The sequence below is a fragment of the Erpetoichthys calabaricus genome, chromosome 11, assembly GCF_900747795.2.
Source record: "Erpetoichthys calabaricus chromosome 11, fErpCal1.3, whole genome shotgun sequence".
Lineage (NCBI taxonomy): Eukaryota > Metazoa > Chordata > Cladistia > Polypteriformes > Polypteridae > Erpetoichthys > Erpetoichthys calabaricus.
In genome coordinates, this window is record NC_041404.2 from 158,523,008 (window position 1) to 158,548,866 (window position 25,859).

General features: G+C 35.7%; 1 protein-coding gene across 1 annotated transcript in view; it reads right to left on the minus strand.

The window, feature by feature from the left end:
* Window positions 1-25,859, minus strand: part of LOC114661422 (uncharacterized) — a 251,958-nt gene that overhangs the window by 88,255 nt on the left and 137,844 nt on the right. The window lies entirely within an intron of this gene.

The following is a 25,859-nucleotide window of genomic DNA, read 5'->3' on the forward strand; positions in this document are numbered from 1 at the left end:
AAGGCCTTTGGGCATGGGTTCCTATCTCCATCACCTTTAAATTTGTTTGAAAATATTATATTGTAGGTATTGACATCTGTATGCAAATATGCATGAGAAGTTAGACTCCGAGAAAACCACAAGAAAAGGCATCACTCACATTGCCTGGTATTCAGCACAACTGGTGTCAGAGATCACCGACGCAACCATTTCAGGGTTGATCCAAGGCAGCACTGGCACAAGAACCACTTGGAACCATTCTACTGTTTCAGAGCTGTTAAATGTGGAGAAATACGTCCCGACGATTTGATAGACCTGTTCAATCATGAACCCTCCAACATCTGAATTCTGGACAGTGACGTTCTGAAAAGGGAAAGTGACCAAAATCACTACGTCAGCATATACCCAACTTTCTATATTCACTTAAACCATAGCAACCCTCCATCTCTTTCTCTTAATTCTTCTTTTGTCTGTCGCTGTTGTGTAGTTAGAAATGGAATTCTAAAGATTTCTCTACATACCTTTTCTTTTTTAATTAAACTGTACTCCCTGAAACATGTATTGAATTAAGCTCCTCTCATAATGAATGGATGGTGGTTTTCTACATGGTTTTCATTCTATTGTTAAACCTGTACAACTTTGACGCCTTTAACAAGAACTGAACAATCTTGGTGTTTTAGATTCAGGTTTCTTTATACGTTGTCTAGTGTCAGAAAGAATCTGTACTTTTTACCTCAATAGGTTCATCTTAAATGGCAGCAATTAGTAAATGAGTTCCTTCTGTTTTTGCATTTGGTCACTTTCAGAAAATATCATTGAAGCCATTCATTTCAGCACATCAGTGAAATAAAAGTCCACTTTACCTTGATGCTTAGTTCTGAGAAGTATTGAGCAAAGTTGTCGACTGCATTTCCTTTAACTAAGTAGCTAAAGATGAGCTGGATTTCTGTAGAATTAGACAGGGCTGTTGACACGACAGTTACGTCAGCAAGTTGCACAGGAGTTAGCACCTGTAGGACTTCAAACTGTGGGGTAAAGAGAAATAAAAAGAGGAATTGCAGTGAATGGGTTTATTTACTGACAAAGCAGTTCTGTGTGGAGGGGAAAGAAACTGAACAAAGCCATTCTTTTAGACTGTGTGGGTTTAATTGTCACCTTGAAAGCTCTGCCTTTAAGCAGTGCACGTATTTGCTTATGAGGCTTACCCAATTAAAGTTGTAATTTAAAAGGACAAAATCGCTGTACTGAGCAAAGATGGAAAATTGCCCAAAATTCACAACAAGCCAGCCTAGACTGTCCTGCCCTGGTAAGGCACAAGCGACGCCTATAAAGAAAGGTGAGAAAATGAGAAATAAGACCTCTAAGCAAACGGAGAAACCAGTATGTTTAAGTATTTTACTGGCTGATTGAAAGATGATTTTGTTTGTCCTTCAATATGCAACAAGAAGACAGATTAAAGCCACCCCCTACTGATTTTGCTCACAATTACCATTTTGCACAACGTGCTGCAAGTAGCCTTCCGCAAAGCTAAACACAGCTTTGGACTGTTCCAGTGACAGAGATGTAAAGACGCTGTCAAAAGCCTTCATTCTATGACACATAAAAAGAAACACACCTTTAAAATTTATAGACAATTTCCTACGTGACAATTCCAGAGAAGTAGTTTCTTACATTATTTGGTAAGCATCACAGCTGATAGTTTTTGGCAGTTCTAACAAAATATCACTGTTGACACCAGTTAGCAGGTGGATTAGTTTCACTTGATACCAGTCTTTCCAATCCATTATGGTAAAGCCAACGAAGTAAGGAGTTAGGAGTTTGATGGCTGTGCGTAGTATAAGTGTTTTTATCGTTGCATTTTCAAAGATGGTCATATTTTCCTGAAAAACAAATTTTGCTTGTTTATGTGGCAGAAAGTTTTACTGTTAATTAAAAAGTAACCATTGTGTTTTCTTGTCTATTATAATCTCAAACTAGTGGTTTTCTAAAAGCAAAGTAAACAAGGAATCAAAAACAGCTTCTTAGAAACCAAGAAATCTCTGATGATGATTACATATAAAAATTGCATAAGACATTATGCTCTGTAGGGCATAGTCAAGTAGTTTATTACTTTTCTTGCATGTTCACACAGCAATCATGACAGGAAAGTTCACTACTCAGAGAAAATCTTCTCAGATAGATAAAATAAACTTACCTCACACTGATAGTGAGAAAACAGGCAATTTAGCAGAGATTTAGAGACGGTTGTCAAAGTCAGGAAAAACAGTGTATTTACTAAGTGTAAAGCCATTTTTAAATGTTGTAAGAAGATAACTGGTACCCCGGCTGGGAAGAAGGACTGTTTTTTAGGAGGCTAGAGTGGAACGACAAACAGATTGACTGGTGGGATGGAAAAATAACTTTGTGCCTGGCCGGTATAATATAGTGGATGGACAAGCAGAATGTGAGAGTCAGGATCAGTTCCATACCCCATACACCAAGTGGTGGTGGACTTTGTGTGGCAGCCCAATTGGGAGTCCTACAGGGGTGCTTGGGAGTTGCAGTCCGGAACTGAAACCCTGTTGGACTCCATGGGTGTCGATAGAGGGCGCTGTAGGGGGAAGACCTTCCTACTTTCTTTATGGCCTGGAGGTGCTTCTAGGGGGACACCCAAAGTATTCCCGGGTCTGGCTTAAAAGGAGACTGTGGTTGGAGAGGTGCTGTTGGGCATTAATGTGTCTTGGGTTTGAAGCCCCTTGGTGGTTACAATATTAATTAAGTTAATTTAGGTTAATGAGGTAAGCATGGTTCAGGATTACTTACAAATTTTGTAGATCTGTTTATTTCTATAAAGCTATATTTTCGTGATACAGTTTAACATCTGTGGCAGAGCGAAGGGCGCTCAGCAGGCTCCTATCAATTATGGAGAATCCACTGCATCCACTTAATAGTATCATCTCCAGACAGAAGAGCAGCTTCAGCGACAGACTGCTGTCACTGTCCTGCTCCACTGACAGATTGAGGAGATCGTTTCTCCCCCCAAACTATGCGACTCTTTAATTCCACCCAGAGGGGTAAACGTTAACATTCAACATTATACATAGTTATTGTCTGTTTTTCTGTTTTTCACCTGCATTGTTATCATTCTTTAATTTAATATTATTTATTGTATCAGTATGCTGCTGCTGAAGAATGTGAATTTCCCATTGGGATTAATAAAGTATCTATCTATCTATCTATCTATCTATCTATCTATCTATCTATCTATCTATCTATCTATCTATCTATCTATCTATCTATCTATCTATCTATCTATCTATCTATCTATCTACAGTATATCCAGTAAGAAAGATTGTTTTCCTTATATTAAATCTTGTTTATTTCACTGTTTAACAGATCCTACTTTTATTGGTGCATTATTCATATGATGTTTGAATGTTAATTAACATAAACTGTATTGCTCATTAAGTCAAGCTGATATTGACTTGGGTCACCCATTCATTCCTCTTTGGCAAAAGGCCTGCAGAGTTGAAATTTGTATCACACACTTCACAGCTATGACCAACCGTGGCAGGCTGAATTTCTAACACACTGACTGATGAGTTATGATATCTTCTTTTACCTTTACTTATACCATAGCTCCCTTGATATGTACAAATTAAAATAATTGATAACTAGGTATTATTTTCTTAAAACATGTTCTGTATCTAATAAGAACTACATTAATCAAAGTAAATGACATTTCAAGACTGTAGCAAACAGTCAGTCCTTGGAGTCCCAGAACAAAAGTACCAACTACCAGTACACCAATTACATGAAGTACAGAAGACTATATATGATTGCTTCTCTGCTACTACTACTACTAATACTACTGACAACAACAACAAAAATAATAACAATGTATATTATTCATGGAGTGTCTTACGCATGCTCAGCACACTTCACAAACATTTAAAGGCTGCAATAGAATGGTCATAATGAAAAAGCTCAATAAATAACACAGGCTGGAACAAATACCAGCAGTATTAAACAACAAATTAAAAGATACATAAAAGGAACACAATTTCTGATACAGAAACAGAATAAATACTGCCTGTAAAGCAGAATAGAAACAAAACTTTGAAGAGTTTTCCAATTCTATAAGCTAAGCTGATCACTGAAGGGTAAGCTGACAGCAAAGGGAACTCTTTCAAAATACCACAATATTTTTTTTTTGTTCTTTATTTCGCCTTTGAATTGGTTAGTTTTCGCATACCCCTTGGGGTCAGAGCGCAGGGTCAGCCATTGTACAGCGCCCCTGGAACAATTACAGGTTAGGGGCCTTGCTCAAGAGCCCAGCAGAGTAGGATCTCTTTTGGCAGTGACAGGGATTTGAACCGGCAACCTTCTGGATACCAGCACAGATCCTTAGCCTCAAAGCCACCACTCCGCCCATATATATATCTGTAGTTTCAGCTGTCATTTCCAAAGAAGCTCTATGAAATGTTACTGACACCTGCTGTATGTTCACTTTGCTTCATATGAACCACCATTGTTGTTTCTTTATAGTGATTCCTAGTAATACTTATCTTTGTATTATAACTGACCATTGACACCCCACAGGGTTATTTTCTCCGGAGATCTTCCTGACTAGAAATTTTATGTTTTCACTTTCCTTCAGTGTGAACTGGCCATATCCCAGCAATAATATTAAAAGGATAGACTGCATATTGTTAGAATCCTTTCACGTCAAACAGTTTGACATTGCTTTGTTTTACTGTGTGCTTTAACTAATCAGTATTGTTATGTGTGTGCATTATTTAATTGGTTATTTGTAAAACTTTTGATTGCATTCTGTCTGTGAACATATTTCAGCACTATAAGCATGCACTCAGTGAAGAGCACTATACAAAAATAAACAAAAATTAAATGAACTGAGTAACAGTATTATTTGAAGCATTGTTATAGAAAGTGACATGAAATTAATGTTCAGAGTGAGGGATCAAAGAGATCCGGAGTAGACAGAAAATGATTGCAAGAGGATCAGGCAGGATATAGGTTACCATCCAGTGTGAGTAATGGAACCTTATAATTGTATTTTAGGCTACGTGAACCAAAAACAATTTGTCCTCAAGTGAGGGAGGAGATCAAGAGTAGATGGAAAATTACTGCTGCAGCATTGGTCTATATATTTTTTGTAGTTTATGTTCTTGCTTTTGCTTTCATATATATTTGAGCTTGTGATGTTATATTGATCTTGTCAAGGACCTCTGTGGCTCCTAGGATGAGTCCTGGCAAGGCATTGTCTGTCAGGGGCTCTGTGTGACCCCAATGTGCTACCAGGCTATACTTGTACTGTGCCAAAATACTCTTACTTTTAACAGACATGAAAGTCAAAAATGCCGAAATATGACTACCTAAAAAAAAGAAACCAAAAATGCTAAAACACTCTGCAATACTTACTATTAAAATATTATTAAGTTGCGTGAAGTATTGTTCAAGACTGATTAAGGAGTATTGCTCCAAGTGATCAAAGATGAGTTTGATGTTACTCGTATCATTCATGGCTGTCAACAGGGTCAGGTCTGCAAGCTGTGCTGGACTTAACAAGTTAAGGACTTCAAGCTAGGAAAAAAAAAAACATTTATTATATAATTAATTATTACATATACTTATGTTATTATTATATATAATTAACAAATTACATACAACATATAAGTTTGTTTACTTTTAAAAATCTGTTAAAAATAATACAGTAAAAGAGTGCAATGTATGAGCCTGTTATGGTACACTAATTGCATGACATCCGTAGAAACGTTGGCAGCCTATGTGACAGAAAATCTTGTCTTCCCAGACAATTAGATTGCAGGAATGTCTCTTATAGCACAGTTCAGGATGTGAAAGCTGTGGTAAAACCTATGCATAGTTATTAATAACTGGGTCCAGGCTATGACTAAAACAACTGCAAATATGATTGTCAAAATCAGAGTGCTGCTTTTTACTTCAGTCTCTAATGGCAATCGGGACCTAAACTTCCTTCTGAAAGCCACTATCCCAAGCCACCTTCATTCCTGCACAGCCACAGTGGCTGCAGGTGTTCATTCCATATGACAATGACAGAGCACGAGCAGAGTATGGGAGGTTGTACTAACTAAAATTCCCTTCTTCTCAATTCTAGAAACATTCATGCTAGTGCTACCAATATCTCCTTCCCAGTGTGAACATGGATTGTCTGCTCAGAATTGTAATACATTTAAAGTACATAATTCAGAGACTAGCAGACATGGAGAATTTAGTGAAAAACAGTACAGGGGGACATTCTCTTAATGTATTTGTTCCAGAGCTGTGTGTAAAGTTCTGGCTTTCTTCCGGCAAAAGGGAGTGCAGGGTAAACTATACTGGCTGGCCAATGGGCATCAACATACTGGTGGCTGATGACATTGGCTAAGAATTTGATCAATAAACATCAAACAATGAAATCCTAAACATAGGAGCTTGTTTCTGCTTGTTAAGAATTTTAAGAATCATATAAAGCAAGTCTAAGTTACAAATGATGCACAAAAGACAGATGTATTTAGTGGATAGAATAAAGAGTGCCTTGGGAGGAAATAATGAATGTAGTAAAAGAAGTGTAAAAAGGTATTTTGAATTTAAATTTATTTTGCATAAGAAATTTAAATGAAGATTATGGTACATTAAAATCTTGCTTTACACCTGAAGGTTTAGGTAAAGGGACACCTATATTTTTGGGAAACCTTTTTGCATGAGGTACTGTAATAGCGTACTTAATCACTGTTATGATATTTATATTACAGAACTACAGTCACAGTTTATTCAAAATAAATTTTGAAAGCAGAACTGCTTTTTTGTTTCGTTACCTTTTAGTTTTAGTTAAAGCATGTCAACATTAGGAGTAGGGCCAAAGACTGAATTAATTCACTTTGGGTTTGAGTAGCAAAACCTTTTAAGATGTGATCATTTATGTGAGTTACATAGCAGAAAAATGCATCTTCTGTGCATTGACTTTGCATTTCTAATCTTGCAGGTTTTGGACATTAGTAATCAGAGACATATCAGAACAAAATAACAAATATGAGTTCAATGCAAATATAATGAGGAGTTTAGAAAGATAAGGGTATATTGAGATGTTGATTTATTAAGAAAATGTAAAGAATTTTGCTTTTTTGAAAATGTGGGAAAAGATATTTTATGAAGTGTACTATTCAGTGCTTGCAAAATATAATTTAGTATATATAATATAATATAGGCTCTGTCTTCAGTAATATGTCCTTTCCTGGGCTGGAGAATTGTAAATATATAGTAAATAGCAACAGAAATGTAATTAACAACATATGAACTTATGACAAAGGCCAAAACAGAGTTTATCTTTACATTTTGCTTTTTTAGTTACAGTTTTGTAACTTATTTACATATACAACAAAATGATTACTTACTACATTAAAATCACAGTTTAAACTGATAAAATCATTGTAATCTGCAAAAATAACAAATTGTTCAAAATTCTTCTGTAGCCAGTCCTGACTGTTTTCACTGTTGAGAATGCAAGAGGACCCTGGCAATATTAAAGAAATTAGTAGCATTAATAGTAGAAAAAACACATAATTAGATACATAAATTCCAAGTAATCCAAAATCAAGAGCATCTTATAATCTCACACCTCAAAAACATGTTAGGTTAACTGGTAATTCCAAACTGGTCCTGTGTGAGTGGGCACTGTGATGGGCTAGCACACTGTCCACAGTTGTTTCCTAATTTTTGCCTAGTACTACTGACATTGGCTGTGGATCCTCCTAGACCTTAAATTCAATTAAGTGGGTTTGATAATGTTATGTTATATTTATAAAAGAAGGTACACCATTTATCCTGTCGTTCCTAAAAGACTATAAGGATATTATGATTCAGCAATTTGACTCTGCAGTCAGTTGAATGTTTGTCTACATGTTCTTGTAAATTGCGAAAAACATCTTTAATGCTATAAGAGAACTTGTTTAAATGAGTACATGAAGTAATTATGAGACACACTATTCTATATATTGGGTGAGATTACTCATAAAGGAGTTTGTCAATGAGAAGTGTTAAACAACATAAAATATAATTTTCAAACCCATTATATCTTATGCATTGTGGCAGGAGAGCTGGGCTGATCCTGCCAGCATCAGGTACATGGCAAGAACCAGTCATTCGGTTGCAGGATCCACTCACGTTCACACATTCAATCACAAAAGGCCAGTTTACAATCCCTAATTAACCTAATCTCCATGTCTTTAGGAATTTGGGAGAAAAACCAGAGAATGCGGAGGTAAACAACATTGAAACAGTTACAACATACAAACTCCTCACATACAATGACCAGGTGTAGGTTTTAAACCCAGAATGCTAAGTCTATCAGACTGTAACACAACTGATGAAGCTATAAATTATTTTAAAATAAATGTGCTGTTTTAGTACATTTACTGAATTTTACACAGAAAGTATGTTATGTCATGCCAGCAAACAGAAAACTTAAACTGCAATAAAGAACATGTGAGCTAGTACCCTGTTCATGAACACTGAATCTTGACATTGAAAGGCTCAAAACAAACATGCTATAATATTATTCCTTTTGGAGGGAAAAATAACATGTTAAAATATGGACTTGTATATCAGAATTTTTAAAATATAAGTAAATAACAGAGAAAAAGTCACATACCTTCTACTTTGAGATGTATTAAAGATGGCATAATGAAGGAGTTGTATACCCTTTGCTGGCTAATAGTTGACATACTTGGGTATTGGCTATTAAATGCTGATACACTGCAAAGAGGGAGACACTCGTTCAGAATTAAACAGGTATTCAGTTTCTTTGGTTGTTAAGAGGCTGAGCTCTGAATGCAGAGCCCGTCTTTTCCTATGAAGAGCTTCACTTGAACACCTGGCATGTTCTTCATCTATTCTAGTAATTTCGCTGGTTAGCTCTGATACCTTCTTGGTTTCTAATTTATTTCTGTGGGAAAGATATGAAATAATCTGTCCTCTTAAGAAGGCCTTTAGAGTTTTTCCAGAGTATTCCTGCAGAGACCTCTGAGGGTGTATTTGTCTCTAGGAAGAAACTGATTTGTTTGGATATAAATTCTGTACAGTTCTCATCTGCTAATAGAAGTGGGTTAAGATGCCATCTGCGAGTTGAGTATGCGGGGCATAATGATTTCAGCTCCAAGATCAGAGGGGCATGGTAAGAAATAACAATAGCGTCGTACTTGCAAGATTTAATCGCAGGCAAGAAATTATTATCTATAAAGAAATAATCAATTCTTGAATAGCAATGATGCACTGGTGAGTAGAAGGAATATACTCTTGAGTTTGGGTTTAGAAACCTCCAGGGGTCTGATAAGTTGTGGTCAGTTAAAAACTGTGTAATTGTTTTTGCAGTGTTAGATATCATCCCCCCTGTGACAGGAGACCTATCTAAGAGTGGATTTAAAACACAATTAAAGTCCCCAGCCATTATAATTTTATGAGTGTTCACATTGGGAACAGATGCAAATACATTTTGCATGAATTCCCTATCATCAACATTAGGTGCATAAACATTTAGCAGAATCACTTCACAGTTAAATAAGTTGCCCTTGACAATCACATATCTCCCTTCAGGATCATATTCTACATCTAATGCTACAAATGAGACTGTTCTATGTATAAGAATTCCCACACCTCTAGTTTTCTTTGTAAAGCTGGAATGGAACTTTGGGCCAGTCCAGTCTTTTTGCAGCCGGAATTGATCTTTGCTTAATAAGTGGGTATCCTGTAAAAATACTATTTTAGTGTTTAGACCTGTTAGGTGGGAGAATACTTTCTTTCTCTTTAATTCGTGATTCAGGCCTTTAACATTCCAGCTCACAAAGTTAACTGTCCCATCATTGAGACATTGATTCTGAATTTTTGATGTCATTTTGTAGTCTTAAGTGGAAGTGAGAGAGCTTTAACCTTAATTTCCAATTTTCCCACGAGTTATTGCCATGCAGCCTATTGTTTCTTTGGATGTTATAATTATAAGGATTAAAAGGATAGATTAGATATAGCTTGCTCTCTTTCTCTCCCCCATTTTGCCTCCCCACGTGAGGCTAGACCCCACTTCACAAAGTCCCAGTCCTCTGACATACCTAGAGACAGAGCACGTCTAAAACAAAACAAGCCCCCCAGCAGCAGCATTTGAGGATTAAAAAGTAGAAATATCTATTGCCGATAAAGTCTAAATACTATAAGCATAAAATATAATCATCAACAATCTTGAAATATTAAGACAGTAAACCCAAGGAATGGTGTTAAAAGGTGGCCCTGGATAAGCATAGTAAACTCTAATGCAATAATAACAATAACAATAAACCGAGGGTATGATGTTAAACAGTCTCCTTTAGAATAGTTAAAAACCAAAAAAAAAAAAAGAAAAAAAAAAAAAAAGAAGTTCTTTCATTTCTTCCATACATACGAGTGTAATTGTAATTAAAACAAACAAAAGCTGGCCGAGAAGAAAAAAAAGGATGTATAATTATAATTATGGTACCCCTATCATTGCAAGCAGATCAGACAGCAGGTAATATCTTCTTGCCATACCATGACAGGATGCGACTCACTTTCGTATTTCAAAAAAGCATCGGTATCAGCTTTCTTAACTCCTTGTCTGCTTCTTCCTTGGAGGAGAAGATGTGATATTTGTCTTGAATATCCACTTTCAGTTTGGAAGGATACAAGAGGCTGTATCTGATACTGGCTTTCCGTAACCGCTGTTTAATTCTGTAAAAAGCTGCACGTTTAGCAGCTGTTGAGGGTGAGAAATCAGGGAAAATACGAATGTGGTTATTTTCAAATATAATCTCTTGCTTGTGTCTAAGAAGTGCCATTACATTAAGCTTAAATTGTAATCTCTCGAAGCGAACAGTTAAAGTCTTAGGTTTAGAGGTATTTGATCCACGTATGCGATAAGCTGCCACTATCTTGGCATCTGATTTAAAGTCCTCTCCAATTAATTTTGAGAATAGTTCAGCTATGAATTTCACTGGGTTTGGACTTTCACGGTTCTCAGGTAGACCTTTGATTCTAATATTATTCCTTCTGCGTCCATCTTCCAGAGCCGCAAGTCTGTCTCTGAGTTTTTTGCATTCGGAATTTGCAGCTGTAGCTTTTCCATCAACGTTAGATGCCAATTGTTCCACTGTTTCAATTCGAGCCGTGAATATCTGCTTAACGTCTTCCAGCTGATCGGCAAGTTCTCTCAGTTTAGACGCATTTTCCTGAATGTGTTCCTCAATTTTTTCTCAGCATATCTTTAAAGACTGCATCAAAACGATTATATATACGTTTTTCCAAGTCTTTCTATTCTTGCCACATCTCTTGCAGCTCCAGCCGCAGCTTCTCGTTTGTCTTCTCGTTTGTCTTGAGCAAGCCATTTATTTCTTTCTTCATATTTTTCTGCATGTCTTTCTTGAGGTCACTTATGGCCGTGGCCAATGTTGCGATCATTACCTTCAGTTCGGACAAATTGTTTCGGCTTTTGTGCTCCATGGGCGAAGTGGCAAACCCCGTTACAGCCAATGCTTCCAGCTCGCAAGGGGTAGATGATTGCGCGGACTGCAAGGCCATCTCTAGTTTCAAGTGATCTTCTGGAATCGGCGAGCTATCGTGACCTGCATCACTTGCACCTTCGCTCCCATTTTCTCGACTGGAGATGATGCAGTGGAACAGGGTCCTGGGAAGTCTGTGCTTTCACCTGCCTGTTCCAGGTCAGTCTCTGAAAGGCCATACCTTGCACTTGGGCCTGATGCCTGTCTAGACTTGGGTGCAGTTTTAGGTTTCTTTTCCGTTTCTTTCTGACCCCCTTTCTTGTTACTCATGTTTATATACTGTAGTAGAAACTCCTTAGGTTAGGTAAATACAGGATACCTCAGGATAATAAGAAATAAGAGAAAAAATAAAGCCGCTGCTAACAAAGCTCCGCTTCAGACGTCCATCTCCCATAACGGACGAGACCAACTCAGGTATTAAAAAAGTGGCAAGACCAAATTTTATACATATTAACATTATACATACATGACTTGATAGGTGTCGCATGTCAGGTTTTTTGCACCAAGGCATGATAAGAAATCTTCAGATGGAAATGACAGAAAACTCTGAAGTTTTGTAAACCACATTTTCATATATGTTACATTTGACAGGTCTTCATCACTCAGACAGTTCAGTCTCATTTCTCCAATGACATCAAGGATATCAGCCATATTTGTACTTGAGGTGGTGCTCTGTAAAAGTGATGAAATAAATAATAAAAGTGAAGCTGATACTGCAAATGATAAAAAATATACACAATGAAACAGATCACCTACTCCTGTCACACAATGCCAGTAACTGTGCACAAGCAGCTGGATGAACTAGCTACAACAAAAGCTCTTTTAATAGACAAATGTTAGCTTTGTATTCATGGATGGCATTGGGGGGCTTGCTTTTATATTATAAAGAAAAAAACTTAATTTCAACACTTTCTCTTTTTCCCAGCACCATGGCTCATTGTGGAACAGTGACTATAGTGGACAATGGAGTGCATCCAGTGTTTACTAACTGGTATGAAAAAAGGAGTGATGCATTCAAATGTGACCTCTTCAGTTACATTAAACGTTTATACTTATTGGCTATAAAAAGAGTATCATTGCATAGGCAAATGAAGAGAATGTTTTATTCCTTTAAATTATTATGATTTGAGTACTGTACTGAAAATTTAATTTGAAATTTAAAATATAATATGCCTTTGGGAACAAAATAGAAAAAAAGATGAATTCACCTATTTTCAGTATGTATTTAAATACTACATGGTAATGCTGATGGGAAGATGAAGTCTACTCTAGCAGAACAGACACAGTAAATCAATCCTGGAGGAGAAATCAGTATGTCACAGGGCACACCCAGACACATGTCTGTACTCACTGACATGCAGGAAAATACAAACATCTGGTAGCATGTTATAAACAAAAAAATACATTTTTTACACTCCATTAAAAAGACTTCTAATCACAGCCCACTTGTGTACCTTGCTTTTTTTCAAAGACTAAAATGTGCAATCCTAAAAGAACAGTTCCGCAAAGGTCATTTTCTTTCTTTACAAACATGTAGAATTAAAAACTTTTTAAACTATTTATACTAAAGAGATGACTTCAGCTATTTAAGAAGTATTTTCAATTTTCTTTTTCAGGTCCTACATTTAAGGATTTTATAATTAGAAGAGACATACTGTATGCAATCTCAACAAATGATTTTTCAAGTTCAAAATACAGGACTTGTAATAAATAAATTTACAACAGGTGCTTCTTTGTTTTTGTGACTTGTTACCACAGAAAACAGTAAAATAGTTATACCATTTAATCTCACAAACAATTGTAAAATAATGTGTACCATTTGGGAATAGATATCCAAAGCTGGTTCCAGAACAGTGGATACTTTGTTAAAAAACACCTTTAGAGCTTCTTTTGTGTAGTTGACTTTGTTACCGACAATACACTCTATCAGACTTGCCACGTTATAAGAATTTAGGTTTTCCACCTAAAAGAAGCACAAACAAAAAAATGAATATTTTGCAAGGCACAATTTTAACATGCTAAATAAATTGTTAGTATTTGACCACATATAAATTAATATAACAAATACAAAAATAATCCTTTATACTAATGAAATAATTTAACCAATTTAAAACAGATGTGTGCATTAAAAAAAAAATCATAAAATGAGTCATGTAGTATGGCAGGTCAAAGTCAAATTAGTTTATGACCCTCATGGTCCCAATGAGGGGCTCTCAAACTCAATCCTCAAGGGCCACATTGGAATACAGTTTTTATTAAACCCACTTAGTCAGAAGCCAGCTCGTGCTATTAATCAGCATGCTAATTACTGATTTAGTGTTTTATCATTCTCCTATGAAACAAAATCCTTCCAAGACACAGCTATCTTCAGGTTTTCTCTCATATTTTATTTCTAAACATTGTATTAAAGATGAATATATATAGACACAAATGATCTGAAATCATCTGTAGGAGCTGCAGATTTTCAAAAACCAGGCACCTCATGTATAACACTATGCGTAGAATTCACACTAAAACGTTGTGTATGGACAAAACTGGAAATGTGCATATGCACAACAAAATTTAGATGAATAAAACTGTGATTAAGCAAAGTTCCACACACTTTCCCTCTATAAATCCCAATGATCATGAATTTTAACACACAGGCACATGCCTACAGCCCCACCCCGACTCCTCCTCGAATTTTGCATATTTGATTATGCAAATCAATATAAATAGCCTCTTCTGTTCAGTGTTTTGTTAAAAGACAATGGCAAAAGCATGTTGAAAAAGAAGAATTTCAGCAAATGTGAAATGGATGTCCTGCTCAGTGAAGTGGAGGCAAGGAAAAACGTACTATTTGGTGGCTTAGGCAATGGTATAAATAACAAAAGGAAATTAATGGAGTGTCACGGCATGGCAAAGACACGCAAAAGTTCTAGTTCAGAAAGTCACACAGTGAAAAAGATGTGATCAAATATCAAAGTATATGTGAAAAGGAGAGTGTCTGAGTGTCGTATGTAAGCATATTAGGGTCACAGAGAGGAAAAAAAAAAATAGGGACACAGTGAAGAAAAAAATTTCTATGTCAATATTAAAGTGGAAATGTCGACTTTCATCTCAAAATTTGAACTTTAATCTCATCGTTCGGCACGGTGGCGTAATGGTAGCGCTGCTGCCCGGAAGTTAGGAGACCTGGGTTCGCTTCCTGGGCCCTCCCTGCGTGGAGTTTGCATGTTCTCCTTGTGTCTGTGTGGGTTTCCTCCCACAGTCCAAAGACATGCAGGTTAGGTGCATTGGCGATCCTAAATTGTCACTGGTGTGAACTTGGTGTGTGTGTGTGTGCGCCCTACGGTGGGCTGGCGCCCTTCCCAGGGTTTGTTTCCTGCCTTGCGCCCTGTGTTGGCTGGGATTGGCTCCAGCAGACCCCCATGACCCTGTAGTTAGGCTATAGTGGGTTGGATAACGGATGGATCTCATCTTTTTTTATGTCTTTAAAGTAGAACGTCGTAAACGTCATCTTAAAATCAATGTTTAATTTACTAGAATTTCTCAAATCCCAACGTAACTAAAGTAGCTACGTGCTTCTTAAATGGACTTTCTCTTATGCCGACAGGAGTGCACAGGCAGTGATCACCACAAAGAATTCATTACATTCATGATATTACAGCTCTCAGAACATGTTAGAATACTAAGATGCATACTTGATATACCTTTCATGATGAAATGCATTAAAGCATGTATTAAACATGTGGGGGCACAGTGGTGCAGCAGTAGCGATGAGCTGCTGCCCTGTCCAGGAATTGTTCCTTCCACCTGCAAGATGCTTGCTGGGACATGCGCAACCCTGAATGGAATCATTTATTACTGTGTTTGTCAAACGTACCAACCTCCAATTCCTGTCCTTCCGTTTACTGTGTTTGTCAAACATACCAACCTCCAATTCCTGTCCTTCTGTTTACTGTGTTTGTCAAACGTACCAACCTCCAATTCCTGTCCGTCCGTTTACTGTGTCTGTCAAACGTACCAACCTCCAATTACTGTCCTTCTGTTTCTTTCTCTACGTAACCAATCACTACACAATAAGCGTCTGTAATAAATGTAAAACCAGCTGCAGACTTAGAACTCCGATTCTTCAAAACTTTTAAGGAACATTGAAAAATCTTCATTATACATGTTAAATTATTTCATCCATCTATGTATCCAGGGTCACGCCAGTCCTAGCAAGCAGAGAGCGCAAGGCAGGAACAATCCCTGGATGGGGCACCAGTTCACCGCTACCGCTGTGCCACCATGCTCCCAAACATTTAATTATTAACTGTATAGGTTATTTAAATGAAGTTAACAATTTATCTGTAAAATGTAACATACATACTTGCATTTCATCATAAAAATTATATAAATACAAATCCTAGTATTCTAACAGCACACAGCTCCAAGAGGATAGCGCTTGGAAATCTAAATCAACTTAGAATCCAGTCATCATTATCTGTAAATACACTCTATCTTCTAATTCTTCTATTTGCAATGGCTTCAAATAACGCTAAAGCAGCTATGGTAGCTGGAACAGTTTGCTCATTCCGTGTTACAAAATTAGTATGATCAAGTGCCTTCAATTTGTAAACGATATGCAATTAATTTCGGTATATTTGATAAAATCTGCGTCATTGGAAGCAAATCTAAAAACGAAAAAGAAATGACACAGAAACAATACCATTGCCTTGACGCTGGGTGCCACCCATTTGCAAAACCGAGCAGAAATGTGCATAGGCATGGCGTGAGGCTACTGTGAAAATGTGTATGGCTTTACACTAAGTTTAGTTTTTATACATCTTGAAGTTAGTGTGAAAACGGGTGAATGCATAATTTTTGTGCATACGCACCATTTATACATGATGCCCCAGGACTGGGAGAGTCATGTACAAGCATATGAAAGCATGACCTGTTATCTTCTAATGTTTCAGGATTTAACAACAATTAACTCTTAGTGATTTCTTTTAGTAATGGCTGCTTGTGTTAAATAAAAAAAAAAAACTTACTGAGGAGCAAGCATAATCAGAAACACTGAAGCTGCACAGGCCTTCAGAGAAGTCACCCGTTTTTAAGTAGAAATCAACTTCAGAACTGTAAAAAAATAAATATACAGTGTGTAAATGTGTAAAGGTACAAAATATAATAGGACCCTTTTTATTATCTGAAACACAAAGTTGGTGAGGAAAATGTTTTACAGACAAATCAGAATAATTAATTAACAAGAATAACGCTAATAAAACTGTCAGTCTGCATGATTTATTCTTTAGCTGCTTGACTATGATGTCTTTAAGAAATATTATTCATGCAGGTTTTAGTACAAATACTGTGAGGGGAACATGTTGATAGTATCAGTAAAGGTATAAGAATTAAAGACCTTAAATTTTAACAATTACTATTTACAATTTCAAAAGTGTTTTTTGGCAGTAGATAATGACGTTGAAACAAAACAGTACCCAATAGTACTGCTGAGTTTAATCATAAACATGCAGGATAAAATGTGACTAAATATACAGATACGAAATGTTAAAGTGGTATACTTACGTATCAACTCCTGAGCAAAGCTGGGTCACTGTTGACATTAGAATAAAATTGTAATAGTTTGTGAATTCATACTTCTAACAGAAGAAATATTATTCAATGAGAAAGAACAAAGTAAGGTACAAATACTTCAAATTAAATAACATTTTATTTTTACATTTAGTTATACACATAGCACAATGTGTAATGAAATGATTAGTGGCTATACTCCAAGACTGTATTAAAAAGAGATATAAAAGACAATATACAATAATATTCTACTATAAAAATATCAATATTTTGATAATCATTTGTAAATGTCAGCAATACAATAGGCTACATTAGAATTATAAAATAAATAATTCAATCAATAAATAAGAATTTACAATAGGGCATCATGTAGCTGTACTTACAATTAACTTCAGTGAACGTGCACTACAGAAAAAAAGACATACATTTTATCATTGTGCATAGCAGTGAACTGTTTTGCAGACAACTGATTCACCATCTTAATTTTTACTGAAGACAGGCAAATGCAGTAATCTCTATATATTTAGAAAAAATACTTTGCCCTGATATTTGTATTCTGATAATTATTACCTGTGGAAATGCTGGATCATTGGGACAATCTGTAAATGGAAACAATAAAAAAAAATACTCAATTTACCTTTTACAATATCATGTTGTATTTTATAGTCTTTGACACTTTAATATTTGACTGTTTTTCCTCTGAAAACATCCTTATAATGTGAATGTGAAGAGTATCCCATTTTATATTTTTCTTCAGCAGGAAAAATGTTAATCCCTCTGAAGCTGAGTGGGATAAGAATGTTTTAAAAAGGGAAATTTCAGTGGTAATTAGGGTTATTTGGGATTGTGCATATAATGTTGTTGCAATCCTTCTAATTTGAGTTTAGACATAAAGACTTCAAACTTCATAAATTAATCAAAAGAATATGAGATACTCATTGACATGCAATTGATTTAGGCAGCATCAAAGCCATATAACCTGCCATTTCTGCCTTCTTTATTTTACCCACGATATGCCAGTGAGGCAATGACAATCTATTTAAAATCATGCTGATGTGGCTTTTTCCATTTATTCTTTCCTTTGTTTTAAACACAGAGCTATGAGATTGCCATACAATATGTTTCGCTAGATCTGTCTTTCAATACAAAAGTTTATTTTCATGTCTTGGTCATGCTCATTGCATAACTCTGTTAACTGAAGACACTCAATGTGTTGATCTTCTATTAAGTCATTTGTAAAGACACATTTGATATATAGAGAATGTATATTTTCAGAAAAGCCCAGTTGAGCATGAAAAAATGACATTTCAAACCAGTCATCCATATTACGCCCAAGTCATCACTTCTTACCTACTTTCACAAAGCAATCATTAAATTAATAAGCTTAGTTGGAATGCAACCCAATTTTATAACATTTGTTTTTGGTGGCATTTATTTATTTATTAAGATTTTAGCCTTATTCATCAGCATTTTTATGAATTTGTGATATTACCTTTTTCTGGATTGTAACCAGGCCCTTGAGGCACGGTACCATAGACAATGTTAAGGCCCTGGATTCTATAAAAGACAGAAGATAAAAACCGCTATATTACATATTAATCTGAGTTTGTATCTATTGTAGAAGTCACTATGCTTATCAATGTTAATAATCATGTTTATTATAAATTTTGATATAGTATATTACCTTTTAATTATGTCTATATGACTTTTGTCTCACACTGTCTTTGTTATTTGTATGCTTACTAAGCTGATTCTTGTCGATTCTTCTTTTGAAAAGTGATACAGTACTTTCAAGAGAAATTGTGATACACCGGAAAGATTTATTTCCTTAGGAGGCAAGTAATGTCCTGTTTTTAACTCTGCAATATGAAACTGCTAAGTGGAGGATCATTTTATTATTTGTTATTTTAGTTCAAAACAAGGTATTGGGATTTCTGCAAATGCCTGATAAGAACTAATTAATCAGTTTTGTAGTTAACAAAAATTAAAATTATTGGACCATAAATCTCTGATATTTTTTTCATTGTTTTTACAGAGCTAACTAGTTAGTAAAATCATGTCTGATGTAAGGGGGTGGGGATATTAAACCTTTAAATTTGACAACACAGAGCACAGATCTTATCTTTGATAGGAGTTGAATCCATTGATGTACTTTCAAAAGACCTCCTATTTCATAAATAAGTAATGTGGCTCATTTTTCTTCCACATTATACATTTCAAAATAACATTATAATAATAATAATTAATAATAATTCATTACATTTATATAGCGCTTTTCTCAGTACTCAAAGCTTAATTATTATAAATCCTTTTACTGTAAATTATACATTAAAAAACAAAACATATAGCATAATTATTCTAAATTATATAATTTGCAGCATTGCAAACTATATGACTAAATGTCCCTTCGGTCTCACCTTTTAAAACCAGGCTGAAGATTCATTAATTTAGTATAACATAACTTGACTTCAGCTACAGATTAGCTCTGCATATTGCATCTGTGTATGTTAGTCTTTTGTACAAAAAGATAAGCATTAAAATATTATGAACCTTTACAGTCCATCATCTATTCTGTTTCTCTTCTCAGTATCTTGCTGTGATACTTGATGTCACTTGTCTACTGCCAAGCTGTTCTCCTGCCCAGGAAAAGACACCTGAGGTACTGGGAGCCTTGGAATCAAAGGATGGAAAGATTCTGTGGTCAAATTGGATGGTTCAGCAAGCTCTATTTTATAAGGCCCAGGAAAGGGTGGATACCCAGTTGTCCAGAGTCTTCAGGACTGTGACAGTCTGACTTTGTCTCTCTCGGTTGTAATTGACCATGGATCCCCAGAGGTTTATTTTATCTAAGGATGCTGCTGACTGGAGTTTTTGTTTTTCTTTCCACCATTGTCAACTGGCCGTAGTTCATATTGCTGGGCTCCATTTATGTTAATTATTTTCAAACTACCTTGGTTTCCGGTGTGTTTAAACAAATCTGTGTCTTTACATGTGCTCATCATGTAATTAGTAATTTGTAAAGTTTGTGTTTTCATGTTACCTGTGAACTTGTCACATCACTCTGCACTTGCAGTATGTGAAGAGAGCTGTACAAAAATGAACTGAATTCAAATAATTTGAAATTGAACTATACCAGTTTGTACATATCTACTTACATTGATTGGAAGGTGCCACAACCAAAATTGTTGGTCAAAATTGCGAGAACTCTGTCATTGAAGTTTGGCATTAGGAGTTCAAGTTTAGTGCGAAACAAGTTCATCCAATCAAGATAATTGAACATAGAAAGGTAAGGACTCAGGATGCCAAATGATCTGACAAGAATTGTCATTTTCACATCACTGTTGTTGATGGTGATATTTCTCTGAGAAAAGAAATATTCACGTTTTTAAACAATTATTGCAGATGAAAAATAATCACATAGTGAGTCTCTTTTAGATGAACTTCTCAAAACAACTGCGACATTCTAATCATAAAACTACACATTTTGTAATCACTGTATCTCATGACAGAATGTGTCCAGACAACTGAGAGGAGGATCCGTTTGCTCTAAGCTGCAAGCTGAGCGAGAAAGACGTACATCAGCTTAAATATTGTTTTCTTAGAATGCTCCATAGGAATAAGAAAACCATTTTAATTGGTTTTAGAAAAATGTCTAAAGTGTAAAAGCAATCAAAGGTCAAAACCTACTGAACATCTGTCCATCTCTATGTTTGCTTTCAGTTAACCTAGTTTACCTTTTGAGGTTGTAGTCACTGCTGACATCACCCCAAAGTGCTTTCCTTGGATGTGTCCACTTAGATTTATAATTCTGGCAACATAAGTGACCTGCTTACTGATGAGATTTGATCCTGTAACCATGCTACTGCTCTAGGTTACTCAGTCTACATCTGCTTTGGTGTCAACAGGGGTATGTGGAGGATATATAGACCTCTCAGCTAGAACCACAATCATATTACTACACATGAATCAGGTTACAGTATGTATTGTTTAAGTACTTAAATAGCATTAGTGCCACAATCAACTGAATAATGAGCTATGATTATGCAGGCTTGTTGTGGTTGGTCTGCATTTTTTTAAAGCAGAATTTGACGTTTATCCGGGAACTCCTGTGGAAATTACAAACTATAAGGAGAGTGACATTGAATTCATATTTTTATTAATGTCTTTCAGTCAAAAGCAATACATACTCTGATTCTGTGTAACTCTGAATTTGTCTGGGGAAAAATACAGACACACAGTCCTCATGAAGCTTGCTGCTTACGCTGAAGTTTATCAGCTTTGTCAAACAGAATTACATTTTTCTAAGGCTATCTTATCTCATGCCTAATAATTAAAAAAAAAATTTTTAGTAAAATGCAGTACATTTTCCAATTTCGCATGTTCAGACTGCAAACTTACCTGAAGAGCAAGGTCAGAAAAGTAACTGAAGAAATCATAAAACTGTGAAAGAGAGTCAAAGTCCTGCAGCCTGTCGAAGATTCTGTTAACTATATCCACATTGTTCAAGGCAGCGATTTTGGGGTCCAGAATTAAATCTGCCAATTGTGTTGGTGAGAGGATGTCCAAAAATTCCAGCTAAAAGGTGGCAAAAATAAAGTGAACGTAAAATGTGTCAGAAAATTTAAAAAAAAAATGAGTGGACACTTGTGAAGGATTCATGAAAATTGACTCATTTATTCAGGTTAAGTGCTGATGCTTGGATTTAAGTACTGTTAAGAATATGCTATGATTCATATTTATTTATTGTACTGTCCCTACAAAGCATTTATTACAACCCTTAACTTCTTTATATTTTATTGTGTTGTGCAGTAATATTTCTTAATGTATTCAATTAGAATTTTGCCATTAATGTAGTACTAGGGTGTTGTACCGTGTTAGCCATTATGAATGTAGAGAAAAAGCCAAGCAAAATGACACCTTTTATTGGCTAACTAGAAAGATTACAATATGCAAGCTTTCGAGGCAACTCAGGCCCCTTCTTCAGGCAAGATGTAATCAATGTACAATGTACAAAAGCCCACCATAATGTAATGCAGCATAGTATCCTCAAAGCCAAGTACGGGCCGAAGACTAAGCAAGCAGCACTGGGCACAAGGCAGGTGAAAACCCTGGATGGGCGGCAGTCTTTCAAAAGGTCCCTCTTGTGCACATCCACTTTCATATGTACACATTACAATTTAAAATCACTAATTAACAAGTGTATCTTTGAGATGGAGGTGGGGGGGGGGGGGGGGGGACACTATAACTGTCATTTCAATATCCATTATAAATAAAAATTGCTTATAGATAAAAAAAAATGCTTGAAACAGATACCCCCAGTTATTGTTAGACTTCAGTCTATGTAAACTGAAATGTTCTCTTTAAGATAAAGATTAGATATACTCATCTTTGGAATTTACCAAAGCTGATTTATATATCCACTCACTAGAACAACATTCAAAGCAAATCTGTGATCATTTTATTAAAAAGCACCAGTCATTGTAAGAAGATAAGAAAATATTGTTGGAAGTGAAAAATTCCTAAACCTTCAAATATGTTACTGTTAATACTGTAAGTAAGAATAAAACAACATGTCCTCCAAAAATCAAGAAAAAATGGGCCCAAAACTTTCAATCAAGGCCATTGAATGTTTAAATTGCAATTTATTTTAGTGTGTTTTCACAGAGTTAATTTTCTTCAGGCCACATGAAAGCAAAAAGAAGTATGGAATCAGGTCTCTGAAGTGGAATTAAGAAAAAAAATTGTGTGGGGATCTAACTTCTGATGAAATTGTATTTCTCTCGATGTTACCCATGTTTAAATCCCCAAACAGATTGTTTGGAACCAAAAATATTTTCATCTTATTATTGTGTAATGTAGCTGATAACTGTAATAATCTTGTTTATGAAGAAATCAATGCATGAAAAGTAATTGAACATGCAGGTGTCTAAGCTAAAAAGAGGTGGTATATTTAAGTGGGGTGATGCCTACAGCAGTTGGATACTTAAGAGTTCAACCTACCTTAGCAAAATATGTGTTGACATGGCCCAAGTTTTATTATGGTTTATGAGAGACTGTGGCAATCCCTAGCTTTTGACTTTACTGGGACCCACATCCAATTACCACACATCTTAAAGGCATGCATGTTATTTTAATTGGTGAGTGTGAACTGGGCTGGCATAAGTGTGTAGGGGTGTGAATGGAAGAGAAACAAGAACTTACATAGTCATGAATAAGTAATACTCAAAGTATAATAAGACATACTGGTTGAAAAGATAAACCAAACCATGTGAAAGTAATGATATATTTTTGAAATCAATTAAAAAAAATGAAAATATTTAACTTTCTAAGAATTACTTTTTCATAATCAATAATTTACTTTTGAATGGCCACAAGATTGAAAGTAGTAGAAATAAGTTAATTTTTTTCATGTACTACAATACTTTAAACTGTTCCTCAGGGTAGTGCAGTTTTGATCACAAGTACAAATGCAAAATCTCATACCATGTTGACGTTAATACTTAATTCAGATAAGTCGCCATATGGAAGACATTGGGAAAATAATCCAAAATTCTGAGTCATCCAGTCTGTTTCATTTACAGTGTCCATAGTGCATCCTAGTAAATGAAAAAAAGAACTGCCAGTTATCTTTATTTCTCTACACATGATCTTCCTTTTATACACTGTAAGCTCTATTAACCATCAATTTATTGTATACCTAAATTGGCTTATATATTGGGTGTCAATTTCTTAGTTAAAACTGACCTTCATTAACAAGTGTTGCATTATAATAATAAAAAAATCTATACCTGGGTCTTCTGTCTGTTCAGCAGAACCATTCAAATACTGCAGTAATGTTTTTGCTATCTCCATTTGTTCAGATGCTGGAATTTCTTCAAAGACTGTGTTCAGTCCATTCACACTGCAATTAGAAGGATCTGTTTTTTACCACCACTGTTTTTCAAACCATTCCCAAATCTTAAAGTGGCATGCTCGTCTTTGGAGCGCCAAAAGGGATCTATACTGTACATTTATCACACTGCTCTTGACTTCATAGACATTCTATAAAGTGCATCAGTTGGGTGTAGTGTTGATGAACTGATGATTTAGGTGTTGTCATGTGTGCAAAATAAAGGAGACATAGGAGGGGGCTTTTTACATGGTTCTGAAGCAATAGACCCAGAATAAAAGACTGAACTCCTGACTGCACTTTCCATTGATACCACTGTAAAGGGGCTCTCCATAATATGGACACCAGTCTAATAACATGGAGGAAGAACACATAGGCTCATACACCGAATCATCACTAAGAATACGATGCCATAGTGGCCACTGGTAGTTTGCTTACAAGCTTTCTTTTTTAGATAAAATATGGAAATAAACAAAAACATCCTAATTTGGCACCCAGCTCTTATTTTTCATCCCAACGAATCTTATCATAGTGGCCAGAAGAAAAGAGCAAAGAAGAGTGTTTTAGTTTGGCTGAGTGGGTGGTGAACATCATCAAATTACCCAGCAATATGCTGTATCTCATTCATTTACAATTACTGGGAGAACTTAACTTAATGGTCATGTAGGTGGTGAGGTGGGGTATGTCTCTAACTACCACTGCAGTGCAAAACATTTTTAAGCATCACAGAACCCACATTTGTGTTTAATAAGTTATAGATAAACGAATATGAAGGTGCAAGTGAGGAACTACATTTTAGATTATCTTATTTGCCATTCTGTGTGACATAATGATTGTAAGAACAAAATTGTAAATACAGATGTAAACAAAACACGGTTGCTGTGCAGGGTTGCACAGGGCAAAGGGCAAAGAACTCAGCAATGGATGAGATCCACACTGAGAGAAGTGAGATGAGGTGGGATTAAGTTAGTTCACCCCCAAACCATGACTTAACTGGGGTGTACCAGACATGTCCCATTTGGAGACCCAGGATATGCCTTCAGTAAATACTGTATATCCATTGACTGGCCTGACAGAAGTTAAGAATTTCCTGAGAGGTGCCAGAAAAAGTCACTGAAGACAGAGCAACCTGGTGTGTCCAGCTTTGTGTTACGTTTCATCCAGACTGCTTTCTCTGCCTTTGTTTATCTGAAAGTATTACTTTTCTTAGGTTTATTTTAAATATTTGAAATAAACAAAAATTCCCAGTTAGGTGCACAGCTCTTCTTTTTTATCCCATTGAATCTTATTGTCACTGCATGCTGCAATACTGTGAATGGATGCTATGACAATAAAGTCACTTGGCATGACTTAACTGTAATTATGCATTTTTGTCAATATTGTTTGGTTTATTTATTATTATGCATGTGTGCTATGTTGTTCTCCTATGTCTCTTGGGTTCTGTGGTTGGCACCCTTAGAGGCCACCCTCACTCATGAGACCTCTCTCTGGCGATATAAGTCAGAGAAAAGGATCTCAGGAGTGGTGTATTAAAATTCACTAGGAGTCTTTTTGTAAATATTGTTTCTCATTTGATTTACTGTTTACCTGATTATTTTTCTTCTTCTTGTGAATAAATATGTTCATTTGTAAAAAAAATCATCATTTCAGTTTGTCTGTAAAAGACAAAGTTTTAATAGTTTCTCTCTTTTGTGAAGTATTTGTGAAATTTTGGGACTTTAAAATATATTTTGAACTTTACAAGCCAGTGTCCCCATTTTGGGGCCTGCATATGCTGTAGCCTGCAGCTAGTAGTTGATTGGGGGAGCAGAGGTTATTTTGGACAGAGGAGTGTAGATTCTGACCGGCTTTGGTGA